Source organism: Ctenopharyngodon idella, chromosome 5, assembly GCF_019924925.1.
Source record: "Ctenopharyngodon idella isolate HZGC_01 chromosome 5, HZGC01, whole genome shotgun sequence".
Taxonomy (NCBI): Eukaryota; Metazoa; Chordata; class Actinopteri; order Cypriniformes; family Xenocyprididae; genus Ctenopharyngodon; species Ctenopharyngodon idella.
This window is the reverse complement of record NC_067224.1, coordinates 21,937,185-21,964,615: the sequence shown is the minus strand read 5'-3', so window position 1 is coordinate 21,964,615 and position 27,431 is coordinate 21,937,185. Positions and strand designations below refer to the sequence as shown.

The 27,431-nt window shown below is 37.0% G+C and overlaps 1 long non-coding RNA gene across 2 annotated transcripts in view; it reads right to left on the bottom strand.

The window, feature by feature from the left end:
- LOC127512237 (uncharacterized) overlaps positions 1–27,431 on the bottom strand; it is a 33,969-nt gene that overhangs the window by 5,892 nt on the left and 646 nt on the right. For both annotated transcript variants that reach the window (XR_007930160.1, XR_007930161.1), the window contains exons 2-3: positions 26,121–26,309; positions 14,099–14,161 (exon numbers count right to left, since the gene is read on the bottom strand). This is a non-coding gene — a long non-coding RNA (uncharacterized LOC127512237). The remainder of the gene's footprint in view (positions 1–14,098; positions 14,162–26,120; positions 26,310–27,431) is intronic.

Here is a 27,431-nt window from a genome sequence, read left to right as displayed (position 1 = left end):
TGACATTTTACAGATAAGGAACAGTGTTTGAGAGAGATAATACAAAACAGACGGCACTCATAACTGTGTGTGTGTGTGTGTGTGTGTGTGTGTAAAAATCCAGCAATAAATGTGTGTTTGGTATAGCAGAATGAATTCCTGCTCTGGTGTCGGAACTGAAGGTGTGAGATAAATTCCCCAGTAGTACATCTGCCCATGTATTGTCAGTTTTTGCTCCTTTTAGCCAAACACTGTTCTCTTATTTTCCCTTATGAATTTCTCTATTAAAATAGCCCTGTGTGATTATATTGTGTGTGTGTGTATGTGTGTGAGAGAGAAAATCAAAGAAAGAGGGAGGGAGGTGTTGTAACGGAATTTCAATTTTCCTCTTTCTCTTAATCTCTCTCTCGCTCTCTCTCTCTCTCTCTCTCTCTCTCTCTCAAAAAACCTTTCGGTTTTGCATCGTGCATAATTTTAGGAGCTTGGTAAGATCCCAGGCTTTCATAGTTTGCGCTTCGTAGAGGGAACACTCATAAAAGAAATTATGGCTTAAATTACGCCTGTCATCTCTGGTTTTCATGTGTGCTTTTAACACAAGCTTTAGTAGAACAAGTCTTGACAGTTGCCAAGTATTCTCCCTTGGGCAAACCAAAAACAACACAGTAATCAGCAACTCAACCCAGGAGAGAATGTGTGTATATGTATTGTGTAATGCATATGTCTCTGTCTGTGTGGAGAGTACAAAGCAAAGGTGGTCGTTTAGGGACTGTAATTGTTAAAGACTTCAAAGACATTACTGGAGACTTGCAGGACATCAACAACACACAGGCTGTAAAAAGTTGTCTGTTATAGCTAGCTAAATTTAGCTTAAAGAGACATGAATGTTAGATTGAGTAACTTGCAAAACAAGCTGCTTTTCAAGTTGTCATGTTGATACCTCTGTGTTTTCCAGAGACACCCAAAGATTTTGTAGAGTAAAAGTTGTTTGAGGACTTTGAACATCACCTACAGACACGTTCCATTGGTAAAAAAAAAAAAAAAAAAAAAAAAAAAAAAACAATTGTGGAGAACATTTGAGCATACTTGTGGAGCATACATTTATCGTTATCATTCATGTTGCCAATGTAGAAAATATGCACATTTAACACATACTAATCAGTACTCCAAACAAAAATTGTTTAATTTTACTAAAAAGAATGAAGTTAAAGCTGAAGTCAGTTATTCGATGTTAAAATACTTCCTTCTCCAGTTTAATATGCAATATTGCAAGTTTTCAATTTTGTTGGTGATGCTAGTGCTACAGAAATTTTACACTAGAGTTGATATCGAAACATTATAAACAGCATAATTTAAATAATTGCTATACATTTACTGAACTTCAGATTTATATTTGCATATAGGCATAGTTTTGCATTTCCGTTTATATTTCCATGTATATTTTTCTAGGAATTTTGGAGAGTGTGACCCTGGACATTTGCAACAAAGTCTATTGTGTCAGTTTGCAGATATAAATAATCTAATTTAACCGCATGAACTGTCAGTTAACTCTCTCTCTCTCTTATCTCATATATTCTCTCTTCAAACTGCCATATATAGGACTAACACAGGGCAGTCGAGACAGTCCTATCTCTAATAGGAATGTTGGCAGGAATTACACTGGCTGTCTATATTGCTATGATATCAATGTTGAGTGGATGAAATCACAGTAGTACTGTACATTGCTAGCACTGCTGTCTCTAAATCACTCCAGGTTATTAGTTTATTCATATCCATTCAATAAAAATTTTTTTTTAACAGTTTTGCTATATAATCTCAGAACTGACTGCATGCACTTCAGAAAGTTACCATAGCATGCCGTCCTTTGTGTGTTTGAGTGTGTGCGGTAAAGCACGTGTGGACTTGTTACCACATCACCCGCTGGCAACACGCTCTTATCTAAATATACTGAAGAGAGAATGACAAAGACATAAACTTTACTGATGCAAGCAAACCACAATCAGCATCCAACATACCATCAGCCTCTCTCTTCTCTGCCTCTTTTCTTTTGCTTCGTTAATTTCGTTTAACTTTCTTACCCTCTCCAGGAACCTATAGAAGACATAGATTTACACAAATATTAAAGGAAAAAAAATAACTGTCATTCACATCTATTGGTCTGTGCAGTTGAGTTGGACCTTCTGCAGATCTTGATTTAAGATGAAAATGTTGCTATGTTGCTACCTTCAAGTCAATATGCTCTCATGTCAATAAGCAAAACAGAGATAGAGAAAATATAGATACATATAAAATATATATATAATATATATATATATATATATATATATATATATATATATATATATATATATCTTTTTAGTCATTGCTACAAAAAACTCACTGCTTTTCATAATATAATGGTGTATATATATATATGTAATTTTCATTTTGGTATGGCAGTTGATTTGTTGCTGCTGTACTTGTGTGTGAATAGTATCCAGTGAATTTCCATTCTGTGAAACTGAAACCTTCCTAGTTACTGATCAAATTACTGCTTACATAACGTGTGTGTGTGTATGTGTGAATGTGTTTGAGTGAATATGTGATTCATTCTTGTAAAATAAGCCAGGAGAAACATTAAAAGCAATTTATTTCTCGTGTCTAGTCTTCATATGAAAAACACTTCGGCCTAAACATCAAAATGAGCTTAACTTGTTGATTGATTAATCCAAGAATGATTACTTTCTTTCTCAAAGAAAGAAACTATTCACATAGAGCAATTAAGGGTTTAGGCTAATTTAATTACCACTTTCAAGGCCCAGAAAGGTAGTAAAGACATCATTAGTCCATGTGACTACAGTGGTTCTACGTCGAAACTGTGTCAGCATCACATGCATACGTTGTGCTGCTCATGTGTACAGCTTCGGCCAATACTGAGCTGGCTTCTGACGTAGAACCCGGAAGCGCTGCACTGTGTGTACAATGTCAACAGTGTAGGAGACTGACAGGGAAGAGAAGAAATTATTGAATAAAGTTATTTATTTATTTATTTATTTATTTTGCGCACAAAAAGTATTCTCGTCGCTTCATAAAATTAAGGTTAAACCACTGTAGTCACATGGACTATTGTAACCATGTCTTTAGTACCTTTCTGGGCTTTGAAAGTGGTAATTAAATTGCTGTCTGGAGGAGCCAGTGAGCTCTTGGATTTCATCAGAAATATCTTAATTTGTGTTCTGAAGATGAACAAAGGTCTTACGGGTTTGGAACGACATGAGGGGAAGTAATTAATGACAGAATTTTCATGTTTGGGTGAACTAACCCTTTAAGTAACAGTTTCATATTAAATCTAAAAGAGAAATCTATTAGACTGTGGCTGTCATACGCTGTCAATGTGGCTTTGCCGAGCTGTGATATAAATGAAACGCTATATTTTTTTTAAAGTTCTGTCTTCCTGTTTCATTGAAAATTACATCAACACAATGAATAATGCTGCATGTTTCAAGGCACTTCAGTAAGCCTTTAAGTGGTAACCACATGATGTGTGTGTAAGTGTCTATGGAATAGCAGGTCAGTGTATGCCACAGAATGTGAGGAAAAATGTGTTATCCTCCATCTGTCTGAACACGACCTCATATCCTGTTCAGCACAGGTGAGCTTCCCACTACCCTGTGAGCTAAAGTTCTTTTCCTGCTTGGACTCATAATTTTCTCTGCAATATCTGTTTCACTATTCTCAATTCAATCAGGAAGCATGTCTGAAAAGCAAAAAAAAAAAAGAAAAAGAAAAAGAAAAGAAGAACTGTAGCTTTCTTCACTAACCATTAACAGTGATAAAAAATGACAGGACATCTGAGGCAACAAACCAACCAAACGGTCCAGATTTTATTGCTTCCTCCTGTTGTAAAAGGCTGCCAACTTCTTAGCTGTTATCGACCTTGTTCTGAGACAGTAAGTGATTATTCAAGAGGAGTTATAAAAAGTGTGAAAAAAAGAGAAAGTAATTGGCTTCCTGTGAGACTAGACATCTGTTTTTCCTTATCATCAGTTTTGTTTTGTTTTTTGACACAGAAAACCCCAAATATACTTTGGACTGCAAACATATTACTCACAGGGTGATTATTACATTACACTATTGCCACTGTTGTCATGACAACAATGTCTTTGTAGAGAGATATCACTTAATATTTCTGTCTAGGTATGTCTACTGAGATGATATTTTGGGGGAAAAAAACTAAACAAAACTGACTTGTAAGGACATTTAAAGTGTTCCTTGTCTGAAAGGCTTATTAATCAGCCAAATAATGTTTCATTGTAAATCTAATAATATCAACAACAGCTTAATGTGGTTAAGTTCACACACAGTTAACATTTAAAATCACACCTGTGAATTTATAGGATTTAAAACCGCATTATCGGCAAAGTTCTGTGTGTGAACGGAACCGTGCATCTTTTTTTTTTTCATTCATGTACCCTCGTAATCTTTAATCAAAATAATTTCCCTTCCCTCTTGCAGAGACAACTCTTGTCTTCTCTGATGATGTGTTCACTGGAATGAGGGCGGGACAACCTGTCACTCACATCAGATCACAGCAATAGCAAACTACAACAATCCAATCAATTCCAGATGGACAAATTAAAGTCCTGCCCTACATTATTTCTTGTTCGAGAAGCTGTTTCACTCTGATATACTTTACAATAGGGAAGATTGCAAATTCTGTTTCTTTAATATAGGAAAGTCTACCAAGAGAGAGAAAAACTGTTACACAAGGTTGAAGGAAGAACAAGAAGATGATGATCAAGTTTCAAAAGTCTTTAATAGCCTAATCTACTTAAAAGGCAATCCAAACAGGCAGGCAAACAAAACACAACCTCTAACATAGACATGACTGGACAACTGGGAACTGAAAAGACTGCAACTTACAGCAAATGAGGGTAATGATGACTAACACCTGTACAGATTAAATGAATCTCCATGAAAACAAAATAGGGGTGGGAAACCGAACCAAAGAATATACACTAACAAGAAGCGACACTTAATAGAACGTTCCATTGCAACACCAGCGCCCAGCAGCAGCGTTTCTGCCATTTTGGGGTGTAAGCGACTCGGCGGTCCACTAGTTTCTATGGCAATATCCGCTGCTTTGTTAAAAAAAAAAAACGTACATTAAAGCTGAAATCCAACCTGAATGATGACAACACAGAATAAAATACTATCACTAGTGATCATCAAATCCTTTTAACAATTTATTTTACAGACTTTCCGACTCGCCGATTTTGGGTGCGTAAGATGTGAAGGATTCTATGGTCCAGTTAGTATTTTCACCCCGTAATGGCGGCCGCAATACCGGCGCGCCATCTAGTGGCTGTTGCCCAAAAAGTATCAGAGTGTCGCCTCTTGGGTTCTATACTCTTTGACCGAACAAAGTGACTGCAAATAACAGACTAAAGCCCCATTTACACTAGTGCGTTTTTGTTTTAAAATGAAAACTATCCTCGTCTACACTGGCGTTTCCACAGTGTTTCAGAAACGATCTCCGTCTACACTACACGACCGAAAACGCATGTCACATGACCATTCATGCACACTGGGCATGTGCGTACAAGTGTAAACAGTTGCCTCTTGCTCATGTAGGTAGGTGTAGTATTAAAAAATGCAATTTAACTGTGCAATGGCATCTAAAAATGACAACAAAGTTTGCAGTTCAGTCTCCATGTTATTGTTTACGCGGTCGTCAAGGATACGCAGAGCGAACCTGGGCAGCCATGCCATCACAGCAAACATGCCATTTTCAAACTAAAAGCAGCATTTTCGAAAGTCTCAATTTTCGAGAGTCGAAAACGCAGAGTAGTGTAAACGACAGGTGTAGCCTAACTGTAGCAAAAGTTATGCATTTTAAACTGAAAACGCACTAGTGTAGACAGGGCCTAAAAGTCCATGAAAACAGAAACTAACTGAACATAACTGTGAAAAATATTGCTAATATTGTTTTCTAAAAAAATGTTTTCTGTTAGAACATTTATAATTAGCTGTATATAAAAACAGTATTAGTATTAGTAGCCTATGTCCCCATTTAGATACATATGGGTTTTTTTCAGTAGCATTTGTCTGGCCAGTGTAGGAGTCAACTATTTGCTGATTAAGACAAAGAACTTCCTGTTAACACAGCCTACTTCCTGTATGCCAGACAGGGTAAAGTATTCAGCCAGTGAGAACACAGAAACAACATCTATTCTAGTTCATCAAGACTCTATTAGTGCTGCTAAGCTTGTGTATCAACAAGCAAGCCTCAGGCTATATTTCAGGGTCCAAGGGCATGAGAAAAGACTGAAAGTCACAAAGATGGCATAAATATGTGAAAGAACAAAGTATCTCAGGAGAGAAATATTAAGGTTAATGCGAGTTAATATTGAAAACATTAACTATATACTTACAAATACAATATGGTGCAGAAAGGCCATAAATATGTTTTTGCATCAGGAATTAAGTTCTCCTCTTTTGCGTCATTGGTTATCCAACCCTTCCTCCCTGTTTAGCTCATAATCCTGCAGTGAATCGTAGAGTAACAAAGAGTGAATCCAAAATCTACTTTATTGTTTCCTCAAATATGTCAGATATACAATACAAACATCCTATTGTCAAAACTAGTTGAAGTCATTTGTACGGTCTGGTGGAAGAAGCCAAAAGAAACAAATAGAAATGTGTGTTTACTGTTTATGCCAGCTGACATGCTTCATTCCAGCAACTGCTGCAGTCTGTGAGTTTGTCTGATCAGTATCTGCATGCCTGAAAAAGGTTGTGTTTCTCAAAGAGAGGTTAAAGGTGAGAATTAGCTAGACATCAGACGTATTGCCTGTCACACAGAGGATCTGTTAAAAGAAGCTGTTGATTTATATATATTTTTTTAATTTTCAAGGCTCACCCAGCTTGAAAATTCTGTCATCATTTAGTCACCCACACACTGTTCCATCCTTCTTCCATAGATTAGATAAGGAGTCATGTGGCTTTTTTTCTGTACAATGAATTTGAATACTATGTCAAGCTCCCAAAAAGACATAAAGGTGCCATTACAGTGATACATACACTAAATCCCACAATGAAAAAAATGTATAGAAACAGTTTTCACTCAGAAGTAAAGCTAGTCAATTTCACACACACACACACACACACACACACACACACACACACACACACACACACACACAAAAAACAAGTAACATTTGAATTAAAGAAACAGCAAGTAACATTTGAATTAAAGGGTTAGTTCACTCAATGTTTTTTTTCTTTTTCTTTTTTTTTTTTGCATGTCTTCTTAAGCCATATGATAATTTTGTGTGGAGATTGAAATCAGATTGAAATTTAAGCTGCAATTTACAGAAAATCTTCTGTAGTTCTCAAATGTCATTCATATGATTTGAATACTTGCATTCATATTCACACAAAACTATCAAATGGCTCCAGAACACTTGGAATACAGTGCATCAGTCATATGGACAATACTTTTATGCCCGGTTTCACAGACAAGGCTTAAATTTATAGTCCCATACTAAAATGCTTGTTTGAGCTGTCTTAACTGAAAGAAACTTGCTCTGACATACCTTAAATTATGTCAATGCCATTGTTTTTTCTCAAAATGCAGACCAGTAATGTAATATATATATATATATATATATATATATATATATATATATATATATAGCACATATATAAACGCTACTTAAATGTCCTAGTTTAACTACAAACCTACACTCTTGGCGCTGTCTGTGAAACCAGGCCATAAGGTTTTAAATTTTGGAGCCTGACTACCCCTGGCACAACTTCTGGTCTGCATTTGCTTTCTTTATATGGAAAAAAAGCAGCATCAAAATTCTGCTAAACTATGTGTAACACAAAAAAAGGATACGGTAAAAGGAAAAAAGGGGATTAAAAAAAACAACAGCCTTTTCCATTTCTTGAGAGAACTAGTCATTTAAATTGATTTTACTTTAAAAACTGATTTAGCATAAGATGTGTACACATTTAATATCTAATATACACCTAAGAGTTTAGTATATTTCCCTATATTAAATTCCTGTAAAGGTTAATGGATATCCAGTAAATAGTAGAGACAGAGATTGATCAAGAATGGATCTGATTAACAGTGTGACACAGTCGTGGCATGTTTTTATGGGTAATAATGCAGGATTTACGAAATGAGATGTTCTTTTCCGTTAAATGAGAGCTAACGAAAGAAATGGTCCATTAGGGAGTTAATTCAAACCCTGTTTCTTTCTCAGTACATAGGCACAAACACACACTTAATAGCCTCTCTCAGCTGCATAAATATTAACAAGGAAGTGCAGGCAATTAATGGGTGCACATTCAGGAAACATCTTGATGGTTAAATATTAAACCTGCAATGTGTCCACTGTACTCTCTTGAATATTTTGTACTGACATTGTGTGTTGACATAAAGAGAATTCACATCAAAAATAAATTGTTGAAATTATTCTTAAACGGAAACTGTAATCCAACTAAAACCTATACAAAAAGTACAAGTTTAATTAATGTATAGAATATAATACAACATAATACAAGATTAATCAACATATAGAAGTCAACATTCTGTTTCCTTGATTCTGTGTAGCCTAATATAAGGGTCAAGGAATGTATAGGGGAAAAGTTAAATCCACACCACAAGTCTTAGTAAAAGCTTTATGATGCTTTTCCTCAGATTAATTTTTATGGCACACATAAATTTTAGTAATTTTTTTTTTTTTTGGACATAGATCATTAAATGTGAATTCTCTCAAGTATCTCAAACCTTTAATGTGATGAAGCAACAACATTAGGGGAAAAACTTCAACTGTAAATCTCAGATGTACCTCAGAGTTCAGTGAAAGAACTATGTAGATTCATTTAAGATTTAAAGAGCTAATTATTTGAACTGTGCTAAAAGAAATATCATGAAAACACAAGGTTGGTGGAAGGCATGTTTGTCATCACAGATGACCTGCATATTTTTGAGTAATTCACAGTTTTATCTACATAAGATTAATTGGTGTTGTGTCTGATTTTCTTTCTTGTGGTCTCTTTTAAATCTTTTGAATCATTTTGTTCTGAACATATCAGTAAACAAATCACCTATTTAAAATGACTTGGGAATCCATTTAATTGGCGTGTAAGATTAATAACGCTCTGAACAACTGCACAAAGTATGTGTTCTGAGTTCATGGAAAATACAACAAACAATGAATCTAACAAAATTAGTGGGAAAACAAACAGCATTCAGAGGTTAGACTCCCTCCATTGAATGGCCTGTGTATGTGTACAGTACATGTGTACCTGTGTTCCTGTGGGATTTTGTTGGTATGTGTCCCAGACTAAGGGATTTTGAGAATTTACTTGTCATGTGCTTGAAAGCTGCATTCACACTGAAAAAACCATGGAGGTCTTTGATTCAAAGTGTGGGAGATGTCATAGGTCACAAATTACATAATTCTGCTAGTGTGGTCTTTCTTTGTATGACTTTGTACTTGTTTAAAGCTTTAAAGAAGCTTAAAATAATGCTTTGTTTGCAACAGGCAAATAATTCAGTCAAGGACGCATGTTCTTGACTGGCACTGCATTTTAAGCACTTGCATGTGAGTACAATATATTAACAGTAAATGTCAAAGTAATGTATTTGTTTTTGTTGGCTTCTTAAAATATGTTGGGACTAGAAAGGTAGCACATTAATACACTCAACTATTTCAGAACTATTTTTGGACTAAATGGCAACTTTGATAGCAGTCCAACGCATTAGGGATGACCTGCCAGCCTTTGCCAGATATCATGTCAACTGGGAATGTTGCTATTCTTACAAAGCTCTTTATCAATCACTGACATTTGGCCCAGGGAACAGATATGGAAAACAACTCACTGATGACCTGAACTTAGACCTCAGAAAATTATTCATCAGGAAGGAATGACCTTTTGAAACATGCTAATGAGATTTCTCTCCTGAACTTTGTTTTAACTCCCTATTTTAGAGATGCTGCTGATATAAAGATTCTCTGTTTATGATTACATTTCTATTAGAGTCATTTTCTTAATGTCATTGTATTTTAATTTATGATTTCATTAATATTTACAATGATCAAGATGAATATAGAGCACATCTGCTTAAATGATCAGAGAGAGTGATGGAAAGAGAGGATAAAAAGAAGAAAAACTACGTGTCATCAGATGAAACATAAGTCATGTACACTAATGCCTGGTGCCACACAGTCTAACTAGGGAAAAATGCACATTCTTCCATTTTAATGTCTATGTGTGTGTATTTTTGCTTTCATGTTCTCTTTTCACTTCTCTTCTGAAAAATATAGACACATGCTGTCTTTATCTTTATCTATATGTGCACATTAAATGTACATAATTTGATGTAATATGTGCAACAAATACAGTCTTGGAAATCTAAATTAAGTAAACAAATGTAGGCCATAATTGCTGCAACTGATTTACACAATTATCAGCTTATCATTATAGGTCTGAATTCATTTTTGTTCAAAGAAGCTCATTTGAAAGAAGCTGTCATTCTAATGTAAAATTCTAATTTAAATTCACTCTAATTATAATTCAACTTGTGATTAAATGTGCATGAGATTGAGACTTTTCTAAAATGCTTTCCACTCCTTTTTTGGGGGGGGGGGGGGGGGGGGGGGGGGGGGGTATAAAGGATGAAAGGGTGCTAGAAACAAATAGCTGTAATCTACAGCTACAGAGACAACTGTGAATGTCCATATGTGCTCTATATGTGTGCATAAAATGGCATACTTGCATCTGTTTATATTTGTGTATAAGCAGGTATTTTTAAACTTAATGCAGCTCAGAGCATCTAGGGCTTCAATGTATTTATACATTGTTCAATGAATGGCCAATATGAATGTGATTACAAAATTCCTAAGTGCTACATTCTTAAACAACTAGTTATATAAAAAATAGCAGTGCATGTACATATATATAAGACTGCCAAGGGTCCTACTTTTCCTGCTCTGCACTTCCTCCTTAACAAACTGTTACTTTATCCTAATACACAACATCTATAATTTTGCTTTAGCCATCCAGGATGTTTGTGATTATAAATATGAATAAATCTAGAGTTATAAATCTGATATGCTATAATTGCATTTAAGATTTCAGATTTGATATAATGTGATCCTGCTGTGCTAAATTATGCTTTTCTGTGAAAAACCTCCACAGTCTGCCAACATATATTCCATGATCTTTTATCATTACACATCAAATTAATGGTTGGGAATGCAACAGTTTGTTGAGCCTTTCTATAGTTCCTAACTAATCTGAATTAAACTGAAGCTGCTGCAGAGTCATCTGGATAAAGATTTTGTAGTTTTGTTGTATTTTGTGATAATTAATAGTTGGAACAAAATGAATCTGAGGCAGAACTTGCTGACAAAGATGCAGTAATGAGTAGGTTTGAGAAAGCAAGGAATGAGGGATGATTAAATGTAATTGGTGAGTGTCTGCAGATTTAAGCTAATAGTGAATGATGAATTGGTTAGAGAAAGAGAGTATAGATTTGGTTTAAACATTGATAAAGTTGCACCATAAACCATAAAGATGCACCATTTTTGAGTCTATTATAAAAATGCCTGTTACATCTCATCAGTTCTTCTTTAGAAAAGATTATAGAAATATTTGTCCTCTTTTTATATTGCAAATAAATATGTACAAACAACACATTTTGATCTGATATTTTAAAAAATCATGTATGGCTCATGTTTAGTTTATACAGGACAAAAATAAATGCATTCATAATATTCATAATATTACCTTAAATGTTAAGACTTAAAACATTAAAGCTCTATCTTTAGAGAGACAGTGGTTGTTCAGTGTTGGTGTGTTTAAAACATGAAACGTTGTGTGGACAAAATTTTGGTCCCGATGAGGAAAACCGTTTCTAAATCTTACTAATGTAAATGTAAATGTAAAAATGCAGAATATTTTCTGTAAGAGTTAGGGATAGAATATAAAGTTTATGTTAGGGGTAGGGTTGGTGTAAAAGGATAGAATATAACTACATAGAAGTATGAGTGTGTGTGTGTGTGTGTGTGTGTGTGTGTGTGTGTGTGTGTGTGTGCATTTGTGTGCACACTTCCCAGTGCCATCTGCAGTGTTACACGTCAGAGCAAATGCGTCAACGAGCATAAACATAGACAGCGTCCCTAGTAAATCTAATTTATAAAGGGAAATAAATATGCCCATGCATATTTTATGGATGAAAGCATGACTCAGAAACAGCTGATACTGATATTGCATTCAGTCACAAATGAGATCGCTAGAAATATTGGTCGGGATTGTTAAGAAGTCTCTAAACTTTGTTAAGGACATATCCAAACCATCCATACCTAAATATACAGATATGGGTCAGAGGCAGTCCTGCATTTTCCACTTCACTTAAGGCAGCATTTATGGAGTGAAGTCAAGCATTCTGCCTCAACAGCTGTCATACATCAACTTGAATGTGTGTTCATTATCTAAAGATAATGAATGAAACAATTTCATAGTGAAGAGAACTGGAAAGGAAGTCTTTTAAGTTTCTTTTTCCTTCATGTTTCATGAGGGAAACTTGAGCTGACCTTAGACTTTTTTTCTTTGTAATAAATTAACTCTTTTCCTAGCTGTCATTATTTTGTGCAATTCTGAGACTTTCGTTTTTGTTAGTGAGTTTATCAGTGACTTGTGAAGTACTGATGAGGTTTTACATGTGGAAGAATTTTGAATGTCTCAAAAAGTTAAAGGGGTGGTTCATTATGATTTCACTTTTTTAACTTTAGTTAGTGTGTAATGTTGCTGTTTGAGCGCAAACAACATCTGCAAAGTTACGATGCTCAAAGTTCAAAGCAAAGGGAGAAAAATTCTTTGTTTAAGGACTACGACAAACGGCTGGTAGGGACTACAACGAGCTTCTTCCCGGGTTGGTGACATCACTTACCCTAAAATTTACATAAACCCTGCCCTCGAGAACATGCAACAAAGGGTTGAGGCCATGTTATTGCAATACAGTACATAACACAGATGCAATAGCATGTCATAAAAGCAAGATGCCAACATAAGTTATAACCGTAATTAAACTAAACTATACCTGTTTTATCTTCATGCAGCATATTCTCTGGCTCTGTAGGATCTTACAGCAGTTCCCACACAAGTGATTTATAGATTGTCATGACATAATATGCTAATCAATGACTTTAAGATTTTTAACTCCACTTCAGCTACATAAATTCATCAACTAACCATTCAGAAAGGTCCTGTTGCATTCTACATGTTGTCACTTCTTCTTGAGTCTCTCCATCATTTCATTCATTTTGAACATAAAAGGCTGAACAGTTTCTAACATTTTCAGTGAGTCTACGTGAGGTAATTAGTGCTGCTAACATTATGTGCTAACAGGAGCTCTTGAAAATACGCCCTGTGCTTAGGAGCAGCAGCTCATTTGCATTTAAAGGGACACACACAAAAAAAGAGCGTTTTTGCTCACCCTCAAAAAGTGACAAATTTAACATGCTATAAAAATTATCTGTGGGGTATTTTGAGCTAAAACTTCACATACATACTCTGCGGACATCAGAGACTTATTTTACATCTTGCAAAAATGGCATTATATGACCCCTTTAAGTTTAACTCCAATCAAAGCAATCTGGAACAACCAGTTTCAGACAGTGAATTTGGCCTATAGATTACATTTAATAGATTACACTTTCATGACAACATATGCAGTTGGTTTATACAAGGTGTCATTACACATTTGGTACCTTTTGACCAGCAGGTGCTGTAAGCATGCAATATTTTGAGTGCTTCATTTCACAAAGCAATTGATTTAGTTTATTTACAGTTTCTAAAAGCTCAGATCTATTTTAAAGCAACCAAATAATGTGCAGGACTGACCGAATCTTTGTTTAACCAATTAGAAGGCTTTTGAGGAGCTTTCTGTTTGTCAATCTTTTTGAGTGTTCACTGCAGCAGTGAATGTGCGGCCGGAAGCTGAGAGGACCTTGGAGCGTTTTCAAATGTTGCATTACGATTACAACAGAGCGGCGAAGTTGTAGAAAGAAGAGGTTGTGTCTAATTATTTGGCGGAAGTTCAAACTTTAAAAAAACTCACCTTGAGTCCACTTCTTTGCCATTACGTTGCAGTGGGTCTGCTAGCAGAACAGCCTTACAGCACCTTTAATGTGAACAGAATAATTTGTTGCACTTTAGTTGAGTGAGGGACAACACCAACCCACTCTACAGATTAATAAAAAATCCAATCTGAGATTTGATTAGAGTTGCAGTGTTACTGTTACTGCAGTATGGGAAAAGTCAATATTTAGAGTATGAAACTTTTTACACCGAAGGAAAAACAGACAAGTTTAGTACGATGAAATAATCAATGAGAGCAGAGAACAAAGAGGGGAAAATGCATATTTCTGGAAGTAATACAAGTGATTACATATGCATGTTTGGCAAGAAATCAGATGCAGCGTGCTCAGAGAAAGAGTTAGGAACCCTACAGTGTGGTATTTTGACCCATGAGACCCTTGGTAGTGTTCCCAAGCGTTCCTGGCAGAGTGACTGTCCCATGTTGGCCTTTTTGTTGAACAAATACTGTCCAAAAATGCTGTGGTTTCAATGAGCACGCCAGTGAAACTGATCTGTCTTGGCATTTCCCTTGGCAAACAGATGGGCACTTTCAAAGTATTTATTAGCCAGACACCAGTCTCAAATCCAAATAATCTGAGACTCTAGCAAGCCACCTGTCATTGCCACTGATGCGATTTATCATGCCAATATACTAGAATATACTATTTTAAAATGTTTTTACGATGTGTTTTTTAATGGCATTGTGCAACAACCCTGTGCTTGTTTACCAGATTCTGAGACATTTGCTATAGTTTGTGGGTCATAGAGAGGTTTAACATTTTTGAGGGAAAAGCTATCTCAGGATTTACTGATTATCAGAACATTTAAATTGGTTCTGTTGTTGATTTAAACAAGAATAAAAAAATGTTGGATTTGGAAACAAAAGTAGGACTACCAACAACCCAAAAGTACTAAAAAAACAAAACAAAAAACAAGCATATGTGTACATTTACAGTGTTTCTGAGAAATCGGAGAATGAGAGTCCCAGTGTTTGAGTCCCAATGTGGCCCTGAACAAAGCTCTGCTTCTGTCTCATACTTTTCATACTATCATCAATAGGTGTCAATGATCTCATTACAGTTGTACTTTGGCAGGAATTTTGAACGATTCCCGCTCATCCACACATTTCTCCACACTGGAGGCCACCCACAACCAAATCCGCATGTAATGTCTCGGTTCACAGCTAACTTTTAAGGAATGTGCGCTTTTGCAAATGGCAAATGTTCTCAGATGTTGGGACCAGTCAGTCTCGCCAGATTTCCCGATTAAAAGCCTTTGACTGAGATGTGAGTTGAATGTGCAGATGGGTGTGTCTGCGTACACATGGTTTATTTATCTAAGTAGGCCATGTGTTCTTAGGTGCCATAGTTGGAGACACAATGCTAGCCAATATGCTCAGTTCAAAATAGAGCAAACTGTAGGCACAAAGCATTGTGCCAGCGTTAACAGGAGTTGACATAGTGCTATTAATTCAGCAGTGATAAATCAATTATTAGTTAAAGCTTACTTCTAGGCAGTTTAACACAGTGTTAAATGTTATAAGTGTTCTAATTGGCACAGTAAGTGGTGGTCAACACATTCACGTTGATATATGACAGCTGTTGAGGCAGAATGCTTGACTTCACTCCATAAATGCTGCCTTAAGTGAAGTGGAAAATGCAGGACTGCCTCTGACCCATATCTGTACATTTAGGTATGGATGGTTTGGATATGTCCTTAACAAAGTTTAGAGACTTCTTTTTTCTTCTTCCTGAGTTGTCATATTGGAAAACTGGTTTGTTAGTAAAGAGAGGTGCATCTGCCTAGTGGCAGCAGCTTGTATCTCGGCTTTTCAGTTTAGGCTAATTCTAGCTCTTTAGGGCAGCCAATAGCTCATTAAAAGACAAACATTGTTGAGTTGAAGGGATGTTTATGGTAGATTATACTGAAAATGTGTTCATATTGCTGATGTGTTTCTCTCACCAGCACATGAAATTATTAGGTAGGTGTTCAGTATGTTCTGCACAAGCTTTTTATTCAAAATGCTTAACAAAACCTAGAAAGTTAACTTAACAAAATTTAGAAAGTCTTGTAATAAGATGACAGGAATGGCAACTAAAAAAAAATTAACTGTTGTTTTGACTTTGCATAAACACAAATTCAAAGACCAACTATAGTGTGGAAACAGTGAGATCATGTTTGTGTGTGCGTGTGTGTGTGTGTATGTGCGTGTGTGTGTGTATGTGTGTGTGTGTGTGTGTGTGCTGTGTCCAGACCTGCTGATGCTCTGCCTATTAGTAACAAATGTACGTGTACCTCATTGCTAATGCAGCAACACTTTGATCCTCAATGTTCTTACAAATTGCACAATTACCCTGCCATACTGGAAAGCATTTCAATTTTCCAGTAATTTTCCAGAAAATTAAAAAAAAAAAAAGTTTTGTATTTGCATGGTTTTTCATGTCATAAAAAGCATGCGTTATTTTACTTTGACAAACCAGTGATAAGATCTTAAGTCCATTATAAATAAAGCCAGCAGAAAAACATTTTACAACCAGCCTCATGTTGCTTGTTTCTACTAATAACTCTCTTATGGATAGTCTGTTCTATGTATTATGAGTGGGTACTTTATCACAATCATAATTATTCCCATTTGTGAGTAACATCGACTTGCTATTGATGGTGATAAACTTGAAATGTGCAAGGTACTAAATCATGACTGTATGGTTTCTTTTTTTAAAATGTCCGTAAATGATACTGAATGTCGGCCAAACGTATAATATATTGGAAGTCTTTCAAAAATAACAGAGGGTCAAAAAAATGTTTTTAAACTTTGTAAATATTTTGTATGAATGTCTCACACATCACAGTGATTTACGGCTTAGTTGCTGATATTTGGAACAGGGGCAGCATCTCAAATTTCTGTTTTATGGCTTGTTGACTTACGTGAATTTCAATCATGATTATGATGTGAACTGGTTTCAGAAAAATCCTATATTGTACAGGCATGCCAAAATGACAGAAAAATCATTAACCACACTGGACTTTTTAGAATCCTGAAGTGTCTCTGCAAGTCTTGTTTAATGGATGGATATAAATGTGAATTGCAGTCTTCCCATAGTTCCCATAGTTGTGAGGCAATCAACCATATCAGCAGTTCTAAGAAAATGAGCATTGGTCATTGTACAAATAAAATTGCACAATTTCCTTTGCTGATCAGAGGCATTGCATTGAATTAACCGTTATATTTAAGTATATAAACTCTCTACTATCTCCATTCAAATGTCATTGCTGAATAGAGACCAAATGTATTGAATAAAAAAAATACTTGAACAAAAGGTAATACAGTATTTTGAGCTACAGGCAACATGTCTGTCGTGGCATTTGCTGAGATCAAGTGTTAAAATGAGTTCCTCTATGACATTGTCACTAGTCCTCCTCTTCTAAGTACTTGGAAAATCTTCAGGGACTTTATCCTTGCTGTTAGTACTGCAGTAGAAAAAACATCTGTCTGCTGTTATCATGCAGGGACCACAGCGTCAGCTAGTGGAAGTGGAAATGATCAAAGTTGCTTGTCATTTTAGTTTTGTATTCAAAAGTGTAAGTAATCTCTTGACAATTTTAAAAGATGTTTTTCTCCATTGAATGGATAATTCACCCATTGCAACAGAGCTGAGGGCTTGTACTTACAAGAAGATTTGGGAGTTCTGGTGAAATCACATAGAAACAGATCAACTGAGACAAAAACACAGCACTGAACTGTAAGAAATCACAATAGGTGTAATTTAAAATCAAACCTTAAAAGTTCTATTTCAGTCAGACTAATTTAATAATTCTTTTCTCTAACTCTAATTTAATGATCTAATTTAATAATTAGAGTTAGAGCAGTTTAATTAGCAATTTAAAAAACTAAGCAATTTAATTACTTTTCCCTCAAAAAAGTAAAGTAAGGGATTACTCTTAATTTTTCTGTAATTCAGTAACAGTTATCTTCTTATGTTCTGATTGCATTGAATACAGACTATAGAACAATATAAAAAAATAGTGGATTTTGCATCAAAATTTAACATCTAATGTTAAAATGTTTTTAATGTAACCTTCTCCCTTTAAATACTTTGGTCATTTCAAGAATAATTCATGCAATTGTATATTATTTATTTGAAGGAATTAAAAGAGCAGTTTCATGTCTATCCTTGTATTGTTTAACTGGTAAAGGTTAATATGGGATTTAGAAAATAATTAGTAATAATGCAATACTTTTTTAGAGAGAGTAATTAGTACAGTAATCTAATTATACTGTTGAAGATTGGTAGCTAGTAGTTACTAATTACTTTTTTTACAGTAACTGCATGTAAACACTTTTATCCAATTGAAATTATATCCCTCCGGTTGTTGAGAAATCGAACTAACGCCGCCACACTACACAACTTTCAAAGTCGTTGGATTGCTGTTTACACAACTGTCGTTGCTGATGTCAGTTCCAGTCAAAACACATTTCACACTGCTGCACTTGGATCACAGACAGATCTAGATAATTAGCCTGCTAAATATCTGTCTTTGGCACCACAGCGATTGTAGTTTGGCTTTGTTTAGCATCAAACTACAATTGGCCTCTGTATTGTGCACATGCTCTGAAAAACTGATGTGGTGCACAAACTTTATTTAATATTTCATATATTTAATACATGTGTCATGCATACTTGGACAGACAGATGAAGATTGCAGCTTGACTATGCAAAAGTCCCCTGTAACTCAATTAGGCTTATAACTGCACATCTAAATGTACTTAATGTGAATTCCACTCAATCAGATTAAATGGTTTAATTATCATTGAGACCACACATTTGAGTGATTCACAGTGCGCAACTTTCTGCAGAGTCAATAGCTACAGACCTCCAAACTTAGAGTGGCCTTCAGATTAGCTCAAGAACAGTGCGTAGAGAGCTTCATGGAATGGGTTTCCATGGCCAAGCAGCTGCATCCAAGCCTTACATCACCAAGTGCAATGCAAAGCGTCGGATGCAGTGGTGCAAAGCACACTGCCACTGGACTCTAGAGCAGTGGAGACGTGTTCTCTGGAGTGAGAAATCATGCTTCTCTGTCTGGCAATCCGATGGACGAGTCTGGGTTTGGCGGTTGCCAGGAGAACGGTACTTGCCTGACTGCATTGTGTCAAATGTAAAGTTTGGTGGAGGGGGGATTATGGTGTGGGGTTGTTTTTCAGGGGTTGGACTTGGCCCCTTAGTTCCAGGGAATGGAACTCTTAATGCTTCAGCATACCAAGACATTTTGGACAATTTCATGCTCCCAACTTTGTGGGAACAGTTTGGGGATTAATCATACTGTTAGATTCAGTTGAGATTCAGAGGAGCAAGCTGGTCCAAATAAACTAGGCATTGATCCATATTACAGTAACTCTACTAAATTCTGCAACCCTCTAATGGGACTCTTTTGTTTATATGTATTAGTATGTTTGACTTATTAGAGGTTGAGAGAGTAAGTTGAGAGAGACGGCATCTTTCTCACGAGTGGGCGTGGTTTCAACGTCTACAGCGTACACGCCCCCAGCGTTTGAGAGCAGAGAATATACTGCTTATTGTTTCAAGATTTTGATAACTTATTTCATTTAAGGCTACTTGGCGTTTTTTAATAATTCAAATTTGGTTGTGTTTTTAATAATAACACATTTTTCTATGCTGTGACAAACTCAGAACACATATTTTAACATTGCTTTACACGGACTTTAATGTTTTACTGTGAATTCTGACATTGCCCTATTACCCTGTTTTGGGGTGACCAGATTTCTCATGGTGGAATACGGGACGGGTGAGCAGAAATTTACAAACAATACGACAAATACGATAGAGATACAAATTAAATAAACTTGTTTTTCAGATACAGTAGGTTTATTTACCATGTATACATTTATTTAACATCTTTTGTTGTTTGATTAACATTAATGACAGACAAATATTTAACTGGGCTATTGCCTTCATTTCATGGATGTAATTACTGACACATATCTGATTTTCACCCACCTGTTTACGTCCACTTAAGCTATAACCGACTGTATTTAAATGAGATACTCCACACGATGGACATTTTGAAAAACTATTTTGACCATTCAGGGGCAGGGAAAACTGATCGCGCGCGCGAGAGAGCGTTTCTGGTGTGTGTCATCTCGCCTTCACTAACGGCAAATTGATCAATAACGAATTGGGATTGGATGGTAATTTGTTCTACGACAATTTGATTGGACTGTTCTCGCGTGACAGAACACTTCTACTACTCGTTCTATGATTACCCAGTCATAAAGAAATTTTTAGGAAAGATGAAATACGGGACAAAACGTGATTTTTTTCTTAGTCGGGACACTAAAAATGGAGCTGAAATACAGGACTGTCCCGGGAAAAAAGGGACGTCTGGTCACCCTACCCTGTTTACATACAGTTTTTTGCCTAGGCTACTAGCCTATGCATATTCGGAAGCAGCCAAATAGAGCCTGGCGTTCATGGGTAACATAATTTACCAAATTTACCTCATGGATGGCAGACTGTTTTACACACTGCATATTAAGTCTGAAAGTATTTTGTCACTTCTGCATTGCAATAAAAAAACCCATCTTTTTCAACATTAATGGCACTACGCCGTGTGATAGCCTATATGAGGATGCCATATCACTTACATTCCCATTTGACGTGGCCATTACAAATTGAAAGATTTAACTTCATGGTATTTAAAACCGTACATTGGTGGTTTTGTGCTTTATACTCTTCCATAAATCTAAAATACCCACTGAAGAGGTGCGTCCTTATCCTTAGTAAAAAGCTCTTTTAAAAGAGCCATAAACTATGACCGGATGAAACATGACTCATGGTGACACACCCCCTTTATACAAACACAGGACGTTCAGACATGTAGTTAGAAGCACTGTCTACTAGCAAAGAGCAACTGTTTCAGTAGTCTGATTTGACGAAGGCTTACCATAAATATGTGGAGTGTTTTTTTCCCCCGGAATCAGTACGTCTTTGAATAAGAACTCATAAAGAGGAGAATGTGTAAAACAGTATGATAACGACACCCAGTGGCGTTAAGAAAATGTTGCAGGATTCATAGACTCATGAGTCAGATGAGTTTTTTAGATCAGGAAGATATTACAGTTAAGCCTGCCAAGGTAATATTTTGCAGACAATAGTAGCATGATCAATAAATAATAATCTGAGGCCTCTTTTAACTACAGAGACAAGTAGGAGATGATCGTGCACCAATGTACATCTATGAGAAACTGTTGTATTTTAAAAAGACAAATATATGCACCCTGAATTATTTGAAATAAGTCAAATCTTTAAAAAAGACAAATTCTTAATTATATAGATGCTCTGAAAAGTAACTTGACAAACAAGGAAGCTTATACATTGTGTGATGCTTCATCAGAACACTAGGGGGAAGCACAATACTGAAACTTCCTGAAACGTTCTGATCCTGAACAGATTATGTTGAGAGGCCCAGGATACTCTTGTCTTGACTTTTGCTGTGGTTTGAAAAGATCATAATAGAAAGCTTCTTTCTACTTGTTTTGTAATGTTGCCTTGTGAGGTTACATCTAAATTAACTGGTTTTATACAAATCCAAAATATTGCTTATGACAGAATCAGACCAACTAGATTAAGGCCTGGTTTCACAGACAGGGCTTAGTCTAAGCCAGGAGTAGGCCTTAGTTAAATTAGGACATTTAAGTAGCTTTTATAACTATGCCATAGAAAAGACATTACTGGTGTGAATCTTGACACAAAACATTGGCACTGACATGGGACTAAGCTTAAGCCTTGTCTGTGAAACCTTTTATACATACATATATTCTGTATATGTATGTATAAAAGACATTTAAGGATAAAAGTTGAAATGGATGCTATAGGTAACTGCATGAACTGCATGTCTTGTCTCTCGATCTGGCCAACGCCTTTGGATCAGTCCCTCATTCCTTCATGTGGATGGTTTTTGAGTTCTTTCAGTTACCTATAATAATAACAAATCTGGTAAAACATTCCAAGATTTGCAACTTTGCCTCACTACACCTAAGTTCACTACAGCATGGCAACCATTGCATCATGGCAGGATGCACCATCTCCCCTTTGGCCTTTACTATGGCAGAGGAGCTCATAATCAGAGCCTAAAAATAGGTTGCAGGTGGAGAACGACCACAGTCAGTGGTTACCACTGATACGAGTGTATATGGATGATATAACACCCCTTACGACAACTGTCCCCTGCACCAAAAGACTTTTAGAAAAGCTTTATCAAAACATCACATGGGCGAGGAAGAAAATCAAGCCCAGTAAATGCAGGAGCATCTCTATTGTCAAAGGTCATATCACAGATAAAAGATTTCATATTAAAAAATTGGACTATACAGGTGCTATAGTGCTGTGGGACTATACGAGAATGGTAAACTAGAATTATCAATTACAAGTTTAGTGGAAGAATTCAAATGAACCAAAGCAAGGTTGGCCATGACCCTCACTGACTCTGAAGATATTGCTATTCGAACAGCGGCCCCTTGGGTGGCAGTGAGCAGAAAATGTGGACTCCATCTGAAGCTGTGTACAATGCAAAGTCAGCATTTCATTTCAGGGACATGGCTGGTCAAGTCCAACATGGGAGAGCAGGCCTTGGGCTCATCCCAAAAGCTCCTCAATGGTATAAGGCAACATCAGTGTTGAAGAGATGGCTCATGGTGAAAGAGATGAGGAAGCAGGAGGATGCAAAGTGGAAAGCTAAGGCCATCTCATTGGCCAAGCAGGGTCAATAGACTAACTGGGTGAATCTAGAAAAGAGAAAACGTCTCGGGTTACGACTGTGCCCCTGTTCCCTGAGAAGGGAACGAGATGCTGCGTCATATGACGACACTTTGGGGAATGCCTCCAGCATGACTGCATCTGAAGCACGTGTGCAACTAGTCAAATCCTGATTGGTGCTATGTCACCTCGAAGCTACAAAGTGAAGCTGGCAACACAGTAACTTCAGCTTTTGATAGGCTGAAGTAAGTCTCTCCCATGCATGCAGGAATTACGGCAAAGGGATGCAGCGCCTCGTTCCCTTCTCAGGGAACAGAGGTAACAGTCGTAACCTTTGTTCAGTCTGTACAGTCTCTTCCACTTGAGGCATCATCCCATAGTTGTTCTCCTTCAAGCACAGAATCAAAGAAACTTTAAATTCTAGGTGAAAAATGGCCATTTCTACGATCTCGACAACTCGGTATGGAGATCGGTAAAGAAAAGACAGACTGTGCTCTGCTTTGCACGAAGCGCTAACCTAATCTAAATTACTTCTCTTGTGCACCTCCTGCTTTACAGCTAGCCACATGATATTTAATCCGGCTACTGCAAGAACACAACCCCCAGGAGCTCCTATAAGCGAGGTACGGGGTAGCAAGTCCTTGTCATCCCCCACCTCAATGCTAAGAAAATCCAACTCCTCAGAGCTAGACCGACCCAGCATTGGGCTCTTGGGGTGGAAGAAGCAGCAGAGCGGGCTTCCAGATCCCTTGCAAGAGCGCTGGAGCTGGCGGATGAGGGCTGAGAAAGGCCTGAAGCCATCTCAAACTCCTCTACCAGCTCCAGTTGTGACCCCCACGATCTGAGACGATCCGCCGCCTCGGCAGACGCAGGACCTACACTGTGGGAAGCACAAGCCTGGCCACTTTCATAGAATATGACCAGGCAGGAGCGGAGCGTCCCGAATGCTAGCTGCTCACAATGCACGCAGGCAGCCCCTTCGAAAACTGCCCGTGCATGCTCTGCTCCCAGCTTAGTCAGACCTTTTTAATTCCTCTGCAGCCATAATTAAATGCAGCCATAATCACCAGACAAGTCTGAATGATAGGCTGAATTAAAACATCTAAACTTCTCAAAGTCAAATAATATTCCATATGGCTTTCTTTCCTTGACAAGAAAGTCAACAGGCGCGAGACGGCTGTACACTTCGAAATATTTCTCAGTGAACACAGCCAGCACCTTCAGGAGATGACTGTGCATGCTCCGCACCCAAACTGTATCACACACAGATCGCATGTGTCACCTCCTGAAGTTTTAATGTGGCCAGAAAGACACACACTTTCAGCTGTGCTTATACTAACATTTTAAGTTCCTACGAGGCAAACAACACCAAATAAGTCAGACAGTTTGACACAGAGCGCTTGCTGAAGAGCAAAAGCTGTGTTGCGGGCTTCCCTTTTGTAGCTTCCGCGTTCCGCGTTCCACGAGGTGACGCAGCACCAATCAGAATTGGACAAGTTGCACACGTGCTTCAGACACAGTCATGCTGGAGGTGTCATACGACGCGTGACATCTAGGAAATGGAGGGACCTCGGCTAAGCTTTCTCATCAGAGCCACCTATGATCTCCTACCCACACCTCAGAACTTGAACCAGTGGTTGGTAGAAGATCCCTGTGTCAAGCGTCTGCATCACTGAAACACATACTATCAGGATGCACTACAAGCCTCACCCAAGGCCGTTATACTTGCTGGCATAATCAAGTTATAAAGCAGCTAGCATCAATCTTAGAACAGAGATGAACCACCACAAATGCTTTTCCACATACATCAGTTTGAATCTCCCACTTTACACATTTCTTACCAACAGGCCAACCTCCAGGATATCACGACAACAAAAGATGCAAGCATTCTGCATGCTGCTCGAGACTGGAGGATGGACGTGGGCTAGGAGAAAAAACTGGTGTTCCCTCCAGATATTGTTACAACCCTCCGGCCAGACATGGTCCTTCGGTCCAGAAAAGCCAACATTCTAAAAAATAATGTGTTGGCTCAACAACAACAAAATAATGCAACAGTTTGCACCAATTTTTTTGAATTATGACAACCTTGAGTGAATTTAGGTTCAACCAACAAGCTACATTGAGTTACAGGAACTTAATAATTTGTAGCATAAACACGATTTTTTAAGTTCATTACTCAAAAAAAATTAAGTTGCTCCAACTACCTAAGTTGTAGCCCTGGAACCAATTAATCTTATCTGTCTCAGTTCAAATCAACAGCTATCATAGCACATGGTAACATAACTTATTTAACATGTATATTTAATGAACAAGTAAGATATTGTCACTGACATTAGCACAGTCATTGCTTATAGAGTCAATGTAGTATTTACCTTCATGTTTCTACTGTTCAGTACAGTGGTAACCATAAAAACTTCAACATTACAGAAACTCTTTTAAATGTCAAACATAACAGCATTAAACACTAACAGGTCATTCCTTTCACTAAAAACAAATTAATTAACACTTAATTTCAATATTTATTCTCCTTATCCATTCCTATGCAAAACATGCTGGGAACTAGAAATCCACTGTCTAATTTCTGAAGTTATCAAGACAATTGAATTAATTTACTACAACCCGATTTTTAAAAAAAAAGCAAACTAACACAGAAATTTTAGTTTAAATTACAGATGATAGTAAGTTGATCTCTACAAAATAATGTTTGCAACTTAAAAGGTATAATTAAAACAATAAATTTGAATTTTTAACTTGCAACCATGCATTTATTTAAGTTGTGGTAACAGGTCCCCTGAATTACTTTTTAAAGTGACACTGTGTTACTTTTAGAGTGATATGTTGTGGAGCTTATAGTACCATGGGAGGATGGAGTGGAGAAAGCATTTGAGAGAAAATGTTTGAAGTACTCTAAACTGGCAACCGAAGTTGTGCAAAATGGCTGGAAGGTGAGGATTTTTCCAGTGGAAGAGGGATGCAGGGGTTTTGTCACCACATCCACAACCAGTCTACTGAGGAAAATAGGGGTTAGGGGTCGCTCTCTCCAACAAGCAATCAAGTCCCTGTCGAATGCAGCGGAAAGAAGCAGCAATTGGCTGTGGATTGAATGGAAGGACATCAACTGGGCGGCGAGATAAAGACAGGTGGATATGGAGTTGAGGGGGGTGCATCTGGGATGCCAGGTGTCCCCGTTAAAACATCAAGTTCTATTAGCTCTATACTTTCTCTTACCTTATTTGACCCATTTAGTGTTTGTTAATGTGACAGGCAGACAGTGTGTACCACTGTGTAGATGGCAGACTCAGACAGAGCAAGGCACTCTGTGGAGACAGATCAGTGGGAGGTCCTTCTGACTCATCAAAACACCACACACTTATTCAGTCCAAAAACTGTCAAGCTGCTAGTGTTTTCCTGCTTGCCCTGCAGAAGAAAACAGACTTTCCTGTAATTTTCTGGTTTTCACAGGCTGACATAATGTCATGTTTATCACAATAATTACACTGACATCATTTTATTTTCAGGTGCATTTGTTTACATTGTTGCCCCCTGACTGCTTAGATAAATTGGCATGTCTTCCACAGAACCTGGACTGTAATAGGAGCATGTGGGCATTAGCTTATGTGCTTATACACTCACGCTGCGTCCAAAATCGAATACCTCTCTACTATATAATATGCAAAAAACAGTACGCCAAAAGAGTAGTATGTCCAAATATAGTAGTCGAAAAGTTCCCGGATGACCTACTGCTTCCACCAAGATTCTGAAGTGTGCATGTACACTTTACTATCCCATAAGGCCTCAGGTGAGGATTTATGAATAATGCTGGTTGGTCACATGACAGTAACAACATGGATGTAGTACGTCCGAATTTCATTCATACCCATATTCATACTGTATAGAGCGTACTTTTTTAACGGTCATAAATTCAAATTTAAATGTAGTACCTACTCAGACAATACACGATTTCGGATGCAGCGTCAGAGTGCCTCCCATTGAGTTAGTGTCTAGTACACAGCAATATTTGCCAAAATAAGGCGAGTCCTGCTCTTTATTCTTTTTTTAATTCCAAATTAATAGTTGTTTTAAATCCTCGGCTAGGAATAATCTCTGCCTTGGAGCTAACAATAATATTATTTGGCATGTGTTCCAAAAATAGTCTGAATATAAATGTAAATGATTTAAACTAATGTTTTGTGTTTTCTTAATTTATTGTAACTATCAGTGAGGACGAACTGGAATTATATTTTAAATAAATAATTTTTGATTAAAATATCAATCAAAATATAAGACAATACATTTTTAAGCACATCTGTGTATTTCTTAGTTAAAGTAAATGTTATAAAAACTGATCAAACTTGACCACAACAGATCGAACAGAAAATTTGTCCATCTTGATTTCAGGGTGACTTTAATCTGGTGCCCCATGCAGCAATGGGCTGACTGTGGTCACAGTGGTGCAGCTACCATAGCAACAAATGTTGTTGTCATGACAGACAATGACACAACATAATTGTTGCTGAAATAATTGAATTCTCTTCCTTT